We start from the raw sequence: 13,424 nt of genomic DNA, 5'->3' as shown, positions 1-13,424 counted from the left end.
ATATATCAGCATAATCATCATATAACATAATCATGATAACATTATATTCTCATGAATATAAAATAATAATTAAAATAGGAACATGCCAAAACAGTAGTAATAATAATAATAATAATAATAATAATATAGCAAATTATTATAAAAATAATAATATAATAATATACTATTATAAATAATATTATTATAAACAATCATGTAAATAATGCTAAAGTAAAATAATAAGAAGGATATAAAAATAGTAAAAAAAAAAACACATAATGGTGGTAATAATAATAATAATAATAATAATATAAAATAATTTAAGCCATAATTACAAATGGCAAAATAATGATGATGATGATAATAATAATAATAATAATAATAATAATAATAATAATAATAAATAATACAAATAATAATAAAAACAATTATTAAGGAATAATTTAATTAAAGATAAAACGTGCAGTAATGATGTTCTAGATAGATAGATAGATAGATAATAGATATAGATATGTATATTTATATATAAATGCACTCCAGTATAGGAAAATCAGACTGATTAAATTCCCTCCCCGCTCCTTGATGCATTTATCTATATTACATCCCCATCTGACATGCACAGTATTTCTGGACGCTCTTTTGTGCACCGCTTTCTCCGCAGGCAATAATATCACAGACCAAGACAATGGCAGAGTAAAAATAATCACAGCTGATTGAACAGTAAAAAAAAAGGCAATGAACAAACAATACGGCAACATAAAGAAAAGGAAAAAAAAAACAGATTAGCTCAAGAAAAAAAAAACCCTCCTGCAGGATGTATTCTGTAATAGATACTTTCCCCCTGGTATTGTCCTGGATCTGATTAAAATACGATTTGATGGCATTTCATGGCAGGTATTGATATTGAAACAATCGCGCAATTTCAGAAAGTAATTATAATGCAGAGTATTACATTGACCCGCCGCGAGTCCACAACATATTAGCCTCTTTAGAACAATAAGCCCTGGCTAGGAGAGGAGGCTTTATCTCTGGAGCTGATGGAGATACGTGCGCTCTGTGGGCTGACCACTCTTGGGGCGTACACGGGGCACAGATAACCTGATTTAGGCAGCGCTATCGGTAATGCAATATCGCTAATAAACCTTCCATTAATCATAAAAAAAAATAAAAAAATAAAACTATTAGCTTGGGAACAGATGCACGAGGTGTAAGACGGATAGAATGTCACTTTGGTCCACTGTGATGGCATTACAAAAGAAATGAGGGTGGAAACATGGGGGGTTTCCCAGTAGATCAGCCGCTCTTCACGGCCCTGTAAATGCATTGTTGGACGGATTCGGTTACAGACAGGCTGGTGTAGATTAACAGCACGTTATATATTACATGATCATCACTTTTACAACATATGAGATGTCTCTCAGCCGGGGGATCTTGCTACGCCCTACGGAATTAAAATACATTACAGCTGAACAATAAATAACACCGCGACACATGCCATTTAATAAGAAGGGAAAATCCATATGTTTACAAGGAGAGCTAGAAGCTAAATGGGCAGGCTCGGGGCCCAAGGAATCGTACAGACGTCTTAGAATTTTATGTATCGGCAATTAGAGTTCTGATTTCTCGGTGAAAGGGGTGTCATGGGGTTTTATCATTCACAACCTTAGGTCTTTGGGGGTTTGACACCTGGGACACCATAGATCAGCGTGTGACGAATGCATCGCTTACTGACGTCATGTTTATCGGTCACAGCTCGGTCCCATTGAAGTGCAATACCAAGCATAGCCACTCCACATATGTCCGACCCTGTGCTTGGTACTTGGCTGATCAGCCAGGGGCCTGAGTGTCAGACCACTTCTAATCTTCAATTGACGACCTATCCTATGCAGCATAGCATGGAAAAGGGTTGTGTCCTGGTTATCGTATGTCAGCGTACCCATAGCCTTGGTAGGACAGGACTGACGTTGTCCATAGGGTTGAGACGATCTTGAGATTTCAGGATCGATTTTAGAATCCGATTTCCAATCATTTTCCACCCGATCCCAATCCCGATCGCTCAACCCTAGTCAATGCTTCTCTATGGCAAAAGTCACTTTTAGGGTTGACCCGATCTTGAGATTTCAAAATCCAATTTCCGATCATTTTCCAGTCGATCCCAATCGTGAAATTTGCTCGATCGCCGATGGGGATCCGATCTTTTCCAATCCAAATCGCTCAACCCTAGTTGTCCATATACATTTGATTACTATTGACAATCCTACCAATTTTAGTGAGAGCAATGTATGGGGGGAGATAAGCCACCAAAAGTGGGGTCTGTCAGTGGCTTCCTCCACCTCCCCGAATTGGTGTGAAGGAGTCAATGAGTTCTCCACCAATTATTGGAGGTGTATGACACCTTAATACATGGTTTGCCTCCTCAAGAGTCACACTAGGCTCAGATTTTAGGTTTACTTTCCTTATGACTATGGCATTGTGGCAAAATTTGATGCTGTTGGATACAGATGCAAAATCTGAAATGGTTTACGACAGTTCCCTGTTATTTAGAGCTCTGGTCTTCTCATATGGGGCTTAGGGCCTGGGCCTGGGTGTAACCATATCCTCACTACCCCTATAATGCCCATATGGTCAGTTCACCGCCACCTACAAAGCATGTAGAATTTTTTGAGGAATAAGATGAAGTGTCCAAGGACTTTTTCTAGCCATTGGATTCTCCAAATCTTAATCGACTGAGTATCTGTGGGGGGCACTGGAAAAACCCAATCTATGTAATCAATATTTTGGTGTGAGATTTGAGTCCTGGAAGTGATGATATAGCCCTGATCGCAACATCATCCAATCTGTCTTGGATGACACGAAGAGACAGATGGATTGGAGCAAACCTACATCCACCATTAGTTTCTCCAAGATGGTGGTGGGAACAACCTCCCTGCCCAGTTCTGCCAAAAACTGTCTGCAAGTACCGAGAAGAACTGATGGAAGGCAAAGGGCAAAGGTCACGCCCGATAAATAAAAATAAACTATTAACCCTTCTATTTCTGAACGCCTTCTTCCTCTGTAGTATTTTTTTTTCAACGTCTACCTAAAACTTTTGCACCGTGCTGTAGGTTTAATAGTTAAGCATTTCTTGAAGGTCTAGAAAGGAATGAGAAGGAAGGTGATTTTCTTATCCGTACTACATCTTTAAATATTCATGCCCAGTATGGGGTCCCTCCTGTTGACATCCACGGTATAGAGACAACACCGGAGGACTATTTAGGAGCCGGGAACAAGGCGTAACATGCTTAGGAGAGATGTCTTACATCTAGAATAAGGGTTTCCATCTCGGAAGAGATTAACTGTATCAGAGAGATGTTCCCTGCTGTCATATTTGGCTTCTTCCTGCATTGTTAGAATAAGTGAGCTCTTTATTAAACCGTCTTATGTTACTCAATGTTTCAGGCTGCAGCAAGACCCAGAACTGATATCAATTTCTGATGCCGACTTGTTTAAGGCAAAGTCATGAAATACTCGAGTCTCTCGCAGCCGGGACAATACATAGATAGATTCCTACCCACTCCGGCAATCTAAGTCTTCTTGATCTTTTAACAAAGTAGGGTAATAAAAAGATCACGCAGATAATAACATGTTCAGCAGACGGCATTATGAATAAATACACACATTCCGGGTACTGCGTGATATTATTATTAATACGCCGCCGCCACCGCTGACGTGCCGCTTCTCCTCCGCCGCGTTGACTTGTGGGGCTGCTGGATTATTCACACTGCGTTGCACCCTAATACTGTGTGGAACTAGGTGGGACTCCGAAATTAACCCTAGAGACGCTGAATGGCTCATTATAGAATATAAGGGCTATATTCGTGTACAGAGCGTATACTCTACTGTCTATTAAAGGGGATGTCAAATTCTGGGATGGGTTGATACGATCTTGAGATTTCAGGATCGTTTTTAAAATCCGATTTTCGATCACTTTCCAGCTTGTCGCGATCGTGAAATTTGCTCGATCACCAATCGGGAACCGATCTTTCCCGATCCCAATCGCTAAACCCTAATTCTGGGTCCTTCCGTGATCCAACTGGATGATAAGATACAATGATTCTGCGGGCTCATCCCAATACCCCTCACTCCACCAACCCCTAGTACCCTTCAACTTTGGATGTCTTCTGCTGGACTAGAGGATCCTCTGGTGCTCCGAGAAGACCACAGGTTGTCCTGCTTCTTCTGCTGAGATCACTAGCGATCAGATCAAATTTGCAAGTGTTCCATTTCCCTGCAGCACCACCTCTGGTGAAATGAAGTTTTACATGATTCTCACTAAAATGGCCATGTTGGGTCCTCCGGAGTGAAAGGCGCTCTTTGCATCCATTCTTCAATAAGAAACCTTGGCAAACCCGAAAAACTGATCCTGCAATCTCTTCCTCTGCTGCAGAACATCTTCACTCCGTCAGTCATTATTTATTTATCTGGTTCCCTCCCTCCCTCTGTAACATCTGAAATCATTACAATCAATGAAGCCATTAAGTCTCAGAAACCAATGCTATACGCCTCAAGGCAAGAACAGGGTTACAGTTTGCATGGGGCACAAATAAATGGGCTACATTCAATGAAATCGGAAATTATTGTATATTCTATTGGCTACATTCAAAAATGGGGGCTTGAGACCCCTATTCTTGTGGCTATGGGGGTGCCAGCAGTTGTGCTAGATTATGATTACCATAGGCTTTGGGTTGTCTGAATATATGGTTGTGACCCCCCACCACCCCCACCAGGCCTTTTGAATGGGTTGACTATCAGTTGAATGCTCCTTTATAGGGATTCTCCATAGTTCCCCGGTCTTAGCTTGGGTTTATACATTACGTACAACTTGCACCCAGGATACTGCCAAACCCAAGGATCAGATGAGTGTAGCTGGGGGCAATTATATAGTTAATGGGTACAGGGTGCAGATGAAATAGCAGCAGGTGCCCCCGCTATACGCACCGACCCCACTATGATGCTGCCCTCTTGCTTATGGGAAGACTTGTATTATAATTGTACAGGTCCATGTAAAATACTACCGCCACTTGTTAAAGTTAGTGGGGGATTTGGGTGACTCTTTGGTCTTGAATGGCCGCCCACTAACACCATATTGTAATCCCCTATTACTACTGCCACCACCATATTGCAGGCTCTGGATTCTGGACCTAGTCTTTCCCCTCCATATCGCCCACCCATACCCCATTCTCCTACCCAACCTCTAAGCCCCTGGGTGGTCCGACTTCTCCAGTATATCTCCGGCCCCCCCAGTAACACAGGAGCTTGTCTTCTGTACAGAGCGTCAGTAAGTTACTATCCTACACCGAATCTCTTCGCACTGAGAATTCCCAAAAGCCATGTCTCATGTTTTCCCTCCATCTGCATCTGGAGGAGTAATAAAATGCTCACTCCTTGTCAGCATCGCTTTATAGATAGCTTTTTAAAAATAATGAGCTATTGGATATTGTAACGCTCTGGGCTGCCGTGCTAGACTCATTTATTCTTATTCTGCCTTTGTCAGAATCATTGAGAGAAGACATTGAATTATAAGATGTCACTTGTAGAAAATGGCAGATTCTATGTGTGTGATGTACATTTCTGCCGTATACCCCTGGCTGCTTTGTTCATTATGGCATCTACGTTATTAATATTGTCTTCCATCAAGACGTGATGTCAGGCCGCCGTGTGATGCTGTATCTAAAGTCTTAGGTGGGAGCGACAGAGCAACATGTTATCTGGATAGAAGGAGTATTCCCGGCGTCTTATAGGAAAACCTACAATATAAGAACAGGGAACGTATACAGTATATATAAGCTATAGCAATAGGGCACGAGCTGTATTCTGGCATCACCTTGTATGTTTGAGTTGTACTTGGATATGACTAGGGTTGAGCGATCAGGATCGGAAAAGATCAGATTCCGATCGGCGATCTAGCAAATTTCATGATCGGGATTGGCTGGATCGGCTCAATGCTAAAAGTGACTTTTCCCATAGAGAAGTATTGACTAAGGTTGAGCGATCGGGATCGGAAAAGATCGGTGATCGAGCAAATTTCACGATCAGGATCGACTGGAAAAAGATCGGAAATCGGATTTTGAAATCTTAAGATCGGCTCAACGCCAAAATTGACTTTTCCCATACAGAAGCATTGACTAGGGTTGAGCAATCAGGATTGGAAAAGATCAGATCCTGATCGGCGATCGAGCAAAGTTCACGATCGGGATCGACTGGAAAAAGATCGGAAATCGGATTTTGAAATCTCAAGATCGGCTCAACGCCAAAATTGACTTTTCCCATAGAGAAGCATTGACTAGGGTTGAGCAATCAGGATTGGAAAAGATCAGATCCCGATCGGCGATCGAGCAAAGTTCACGATCGGGATCGACTGGAAAAAGATCGGAAATCGGATTTTGAAATCTCAAGATCGGCTCAACGCCAAAATTGACTTTTCCCATAGAGAAGCATTGACTAGGGTTGAGCAATCAGGATTGGAAAAGATCAGATTCCGATCGGCGATCGAGCAAATTTCATGATCGGGATCGGCTGGAAAATGATCGGAGATCGGATTTTAAAATCGATCCTGAAATCTCAAGATTGTCTCAACCCTAGATATGACACTTGCCTTCTGTGCATGCAGGGGTGTAACTACCGGGGTAGTGGCTGCCACAGACCCCGGGACATTAGGGCAAATTTTTTTTAGCCTGTAGTTTTTAACCATCGTCCAGACTTAATACAATTGTATAAGGTTTTAGCCTCTGAATGTAATAAAGGTTCCCATTCACCGACAGCAAGCAGAGCTCTAGTTGTTATTGTACTATCGGGATTAGTTCCAGGGATTCCCTATTAGCTCGGCCATTAAATGAGTAAACACAAGTTACACGAGGTAGTAGCACAACCTGCAATAGGCTTCATGTTATTTTAAGTTGCGTCTTAAAAATAACACTTGGCTTAGTACCTTGGCCCCGCAGCATGTCCTTAAGAAACCTCAAGAGCTACTAAGGAGGTGAAAAGAGGAAGGGGGGGGGGGAGAGGTGTATTACGGGGCCTTACAATAAAGTGCTGGAAGTTTGCTACAATTGTATACAATCTAGGTAAGATGAGCGTGTCATCAGTAACAGGATAGAACTATGCAGCAGTTTGTTACATTGTATCCAAGTAGAGAGGTATCAATGTATCTAATCAGCATTGGATACAACTGTAGCAAACTGCCAGCTGTGAGAAGTGCAAGTACAGGAGGGGATGGAAACATTCACATTCACTGAGCGCAACAATATAGCAAAGAACTGAAGTACAAAGTATTCTAGAAAATTGTATATATTAAGACTGGTGTTATCGATGGGCACCGACTGTCACCTGAATGATCAGGGGCTCCGGCGTCTTAATAAATCAGGCTCAAGGTGCGTCACACCAGCAATCTGATATACTAGTAACAGAAATTGGTCAGTGTCAGACCCATTGATAAGGGGAAAGGCAATACCCAGTGGTCAGTTTACTCATACATTTCCCGGAGGAGCAACAGAGGAGCAATACAAAGAAGGTTCCCTGTAAATAGGAACCAAGAAATGATCTGCTTTTCAAACCAAGTTTTCATGTTAAACGTATTTTTAAGAATTTTTGATATTCGAAATAATTTACCGTCTCGCTATCTATATTTTTCAAAATTCTCACTCAGGCCACTAAGCCTAATAATAGACTGACACTTTCCAATTCTGTAGGTATTTTCTTTAAAGCGGTCAAAGCATAAAATAAAATAATAGAGCATAGAATAAAACAGATATATACAGTATATATATATATATATATATATATATATATATATATATATTTGATTTTTTAAATTTTTTTATTTTTAATTTTTTTAGAACTGTGACACTTTCCCTTTAAAATAGGGAAACCCCTTGAAGCGTAGATCTATATGGATGATATGTGTAATATAGTGATGATAAATCCCCTCCCCCACCTGACCTCTACTATAACCGCTCTGTAGTCACAGTAGGATGTGTAAAGCTCAGACCATCGTATGGGGTGCAGCTTTCCCCAGCGCCTAATGGACTGTCTGCCCCCCGCCGTCCGCACACTCCAGGTTCTTATTTCTCCTGAGTGCGGCACTTTTGCCCCTGATCCGCTGTAAATTGATTCGAGTCTCTGCCAGACAAGTCACTTTATCTGATGTCAATGGGAGACTATAAAAAGATGCCACTTTGGTTCAACAAAATGATTTTGCATGGCAGGATTAAAAATAGAAATTCAATGCGTAATTACAAGTCGCCTTAAATTAACCGGAGTCTTAATATAGCAGCCGGGGCGCGTCACGGCCATGGTGTCATCTATGCAGGAAAATACATAGTAGACATCCCTGGCCGGGCTGTGACACGGAGCCTAGAAGTGGCACAGCGGGGGGCGGCAGGGGGATCAAGATACAGGTTACATGGAAGGTCCTGAACGAATGTTGTCAGAGAGTATACTGGCAGACCCAAAAAGTCTGCACCACCGGACCCCTAGCCTCTATGCCATATATAGTATTATTGCATCTTACATGGACCCCTTCTAGGTGGGCCAAAGGACCCTCAGCCCGACACTGACCCCTTCTGGCACCAAGTATGACTGTATCATCTGCACCCCCATGGCTATACCACTGAGGACATGACCAATATTCAGGTCAGAGGGCAATGCTATGACATAGAGACCTTCTTTTCCTTATGGCAAGGACTCCAGTTTGGCCTATATCCTAAATCATGTTATAGGGTCGCACATTGACTTAAAGATAGTTATACCCAGTAGGTGGCACTATAGTGTTTGGCTTCCTAAAGGAAAGCTCATTTCCATACCTTATTCCCAAGGTGCATTTCATGGCCTATAGGACTCGCTACACCAACTGGGGAAACAGTGCCCCCTAGGTGCAAATATATTGCATTACATCCATTAGGATAGCCTAAAGTGATGGCTGGCTGTCCACAGACTGCAAATCCAGTCAAAGAGTCACTATAGCCAATATCAATATTCATACTTAAGCTGTTGCCACCCAGATTTCCCAGACCCCTGCATGACCCTATATATAACTAGGCGACACTAACCTATCTATCTGCAGGGCTGGGGTGATATTCTGGTGCTGGTGACACTAACCTATCTATCTGCAGGACTGGGGTGATATGCTGGGTCTGGTGACACTAACCTATCTATCAGCAGGGCTGGGGTGATATGCTGGGTCTGGGGACACTAACCTATCTATCTGCAGGGCTGGGGTGATATGCTGGTTCTGGGGACACTAACCTATCTATCTGCAGGACTGGGGTGATATGCTGGTTCTGGTGACACTAACCTATCTATCTGCAGGACTGGGGTGATATGCTGGTCCTGGTGACAGTAACCTATCTATCTGCAGGGCTGGGGTGATATGCTGGTTCTGGTGACAGTAACCTATCTATCTGCAGGGCTGGGGTGATATGCTGGTTGTGGTGACACTAACCTATCTATCTGCAGGGCTGGAGTGATATGCTGGGTCTGGTGACAGTAACCTATCTATCTGCAGGGCTGGGGTGATATGCTGGTTCTGGTGACAGTAACCTATCTATCTGCAGGGCTGGGGTGATATGCTGGTTCTGGTGACACTAACCTATCTATCTGCAGGGCTGGAGTGATATGCTGGGTCTGGTGACAGTAACCTATCTATCTGCAGGGCTGGGGTGATATGCTGGTTCTGGTGACAGTAACCTATCTATCTGCAGGGCTGGGGTGATATGCTGGTTCTGGTGACACTAACCTATCTATCTGCAGGGCTGGAGTGATATGCTGGGTCTGGTGACAGTAACCTATCTATCTGCAGGGCTGGGGTAATATGCTGGGTCTAGTTACAGTAACCTATCTATCTTCAAGACTGGGGTGATCGTCTGGGTTCTCACGATCCTCCCTTTAAGGATGCAACAAATGTATCAAACCTCTGATAAATGTGAAGCACAGCTATAGAGCTGCAAAACAAAAATTTAGCTACCTTTAGCCACCACTAGGGGGAGCTTAGGAGCTTACAGCATACTTTATATTTACCAGAGTTCAATGTACAGTAACTCCTGAGCTCCCCCTACAGGTGGCTTCAGGTAAACATAAACGTATCAGTCTATGCAGGGGATTTGTTGCTCTGTATCAGAAAAGCTAAACTGCTGCGATGAGATACGAAGAACTTTATCAGCGCAGACATTCCAATTTATGAAATATAGTGTTAAATTAAAAATTTACCGCAGGGTGTGCCAGCCCTTTCGCCCTATGATACCAGACTTTACATTAAACGCGCACTGACATCCTTACCCGTTCACCTTGTTTTACCCTGTGCTAAAATCATCCCGAATAACCGTCATCCAGCGAATCTTCTTTCCCCCCGCCGAGCCGGCGGAGAGATAATAGTTACAAATGAGGACGATGAATTTCCGTATTAAATAAGTCATTCCGCCATATATTAATAATATAATTGCATAAGACGCGGCGTTCACCATCAGGACGCTACGGGCTGCGGCCTCCGGTCGGGAGAGGTCTGGGATTTTTGATCAGGTGATATCCATCATTGGGGGGTGGGGGGGGGAGCTTGGTATTCAGGGGGCTCGGTGGTGGCGTGAGGCAAATACCATGATGGATTAGAATAGATTTATATTATTTAAATTTCGGCTGCGGTTCCATTACTATTTGATTAAACACACGGCTTTCCCGCGCCATCCATCTTTTGGCGTCTCTGTATTGGAGCGCGGAATAGGCGGGATGATGGCACCTGAATTATGCAGAGTTCATTTTCTCCTCATTGCTATTAAAATGCCGGGCAGCTTTTTTCCTCTTTCTACTTTTCATCTAGTGATTTGCAACAAATATCCCCTTTGGATCTCTCCTGGCGCGGCATCATTTCATGTCTCTTTTAAATATAGTTTTGGAATCCCGGATCGGTAATTGATTTCTCTTGGCTGTGGCGGATGATCAATGTGTCACATTTAACACAGCAACAAAGTGCGGCTTTATTCCAAAACTAGTGTTGGCTCCGTGGATCTGCATTGCAGGGTTGTATGAGGAACCACAGAGCATGAGTATACAGGTCCGGTAATGGAGTCGCCATATACTGCGTGTTTAGACCGTATATACTTATTACATTACCTGGGCTGAGGGATGTACTGCAAACTTTTGCACTTTGCAAAAAAATTTTTTAAAAAAATCCTTTTGCCGTTTGGAGTATACAGCTCCTATGCAGAACTACAGTCCTATGAAAAAGTTTGGGCACCCCTATTAATCTTAATCATTTTTTGTTCTAAATATTTTGGTGTTTGCAACAGCCATTTCAGTTTGATATATCTAATAACTGATGGACACAGTAATATTTCAGGATTGAAATGAGGTTTATTGTACTAACAGAAAATGCGCAATGTGCATTAAACCAAAATTTGACCGATGCAAAAGTATGGGCACCTCAACAGAAAAGTGACATTAATATTTAGTAGATCCTCCTTTTGCAAAGATAACAGCCTCTAGTCGCTTCCTGTAGCTTTTAATCAGTTCCTGGATCCTGGATAAAGGTATTTTGGACCATTTCTTTCTACAAAACAATTCAAGTTCAGTTAAGTTTGATGGTCGCCGAACATGGACAGCCCGCTCTCAAATGATCTGAAAACAAAGATTGTTCAACATAGTTGTTCAGGGGAAGGATACAAAACGTTGTCTCAGAGATTTAACCTGTCAGTTTCCACTGTGAGGAACATAGTAAGGAGATGGAAGACCACAGGGACAGTTCTTGTTAAGCCCAGAAGTGGCAGGCCAAGAAAAATATCAGAAAGGCAGAGAAGAAGAATGGTGAGAACAGTCAAGGACAATCCACAGACCACCTCCAAAGAGCTGCAGCATCATCTTGCTGCAGATGGTGTCACTGTGCATCAGTAACTATACAGCGCACTTTGCACAAGGAGAAGCTGTATGGGAGAGTGATGAGAAAGAAGCCGTTTCTGCACGTACGCCACAAATAGAGTTGCCTGAGGTATGAAAAAGCACATTTGGAGAAGCCAACTTCATTTTGGAAACAAAGATTGAGTTGTTTGGTTATAAAAAAAGGCGTTATGCATGGCGTCCAAAAAGAAACAGCATTCCAAGAAAAACACTTGCTACCCACTGTAGAATTTGGTGGAGGTTCCATCATGCTTTGGGGCTGTGTGGCCAATGCCAGCACCGGGAATCTTATTAAAGTTGAGGGTCGCATGGATTCCACTCAGTATCAGCAGATTCTTGAGAATAATGTTCAAGAATCAGTGATGAAGTTGAAGTTACGCCGGGGATGGATATTTCAGCAAGACAATGATCCAAAACACCGCTCCAAATCCTCAGGCATTCATGCAGAGGAACAATTACAATGTTCTGGAATGGCCATCCCAGTCCCCAGACCTGAATATCATTGAACATCTGTGGGATGATTTGAAGCGGGCTGTCCATGCTCGGCGACCATCTAACTTAACTGAACTTGAATTGTTTGTCCAAAATACCTTTATCCAGGATCCAGGAACTGATTAAAAGCTACAGGAAGCGACTAGAGGCTGTTATCTTTGCAAAAGGAGGATCTACTAAATATTAATGTCACTTTTCTGTTGAGGTGCCCATACTTTTGCACCGGTCAAATTTTGGTTTAATGCATATTGCACATTTTCTGTTAGTACAATAAACCTCATTTCAATCCTGAAATATTACTGTGTCCATCAGTTATTAGATATATCAAACTGAAATGGCTGCTGCAAATACCAAAATATGTAGAACTAAAAATGATTAAGATTAATAGGGGTGCCCAAACTTTTTCATAGGACTGTATGTGACAGACTACAAACAGACAGTTCAGGCTACATTCATTCTAGTATGGTGGTTGCTATATAGAAGGAAAGTCGTGCTTGCCAGTGTGAAATTTTAAAATTCCATTTGCCGTATAGTGTATACAGCTCCTATGCAGAATTATGGAGACAGACTACAGACTGATCTTGTAGTCAGGTTAGGTTATGCTCATTCTAGTGTGATGACTACCATTTAGAAGTTAAGGCATATGCGTGCCAGTGTGAAGTCATTTTTAGTTATTTTAATTCTATTTGCCGTATTGTGTATACAGCTCCTATGCAGAACTATGTATCTCTATAGAGACCGACTACAAACAGACCGATCCTGTAGTCAGGTTAGGTTATGCTCATTCTAGTGTGATGACTACCATTTAGAAGGAACTCATGCCTGCCCGTGTGACATTTTTAATTTCTATTTGCCGTATTGTGTATACAGCTCCTATGCAGAACTATGCATCTCTATGGAGACAGACTACAAACAGACCGATCCTGTAGTCAGGTTAGGCTATGCTCATTCTACTATAAGGGTTACCATTTAGAATGAAGTCAAGTGCCTGTGATATTTCAAATAGTCTCTTTCTTAAGAAAAAAAAATCCTGT

The 13,424-nt window shown here is 42.2% G+C and overlaps 1 protein-coding gene across 8 annotated transcripts in view; it reads left to right on the top strand.

The window, feature by feature from the left end:
* ESRRG (estrogen related receptor gamma) overlaps positions 1-13,424 on the top strand; it is a 187,992-nt gene that overhangs the window by 118,234 nt on the left and 56,334 nt on the right. The window lies entirely within an intron of this gene.

Source organism: Leptodactylus fuscus, chromosome 3, assembly GCF_031893055.1.
Source record: "Leptodactylus fuscus isolate aLepFus1 chromosome 3, aLepFus1.hap2, whole genome shotgun sequence".
In the NCBI taxonomy this organism is placed as follows: domain Eukaryota; kingdom Metazoa; phylum Chordata; class Amphibia; order Anura; family Leptodactylidae; genus Leptodactylus; species Leptodactylus fuscus.
Note: the sequence above shows the minus strand (reverse complement) of the source record. Positions and strands in the feature narration are given on the sequence as shown.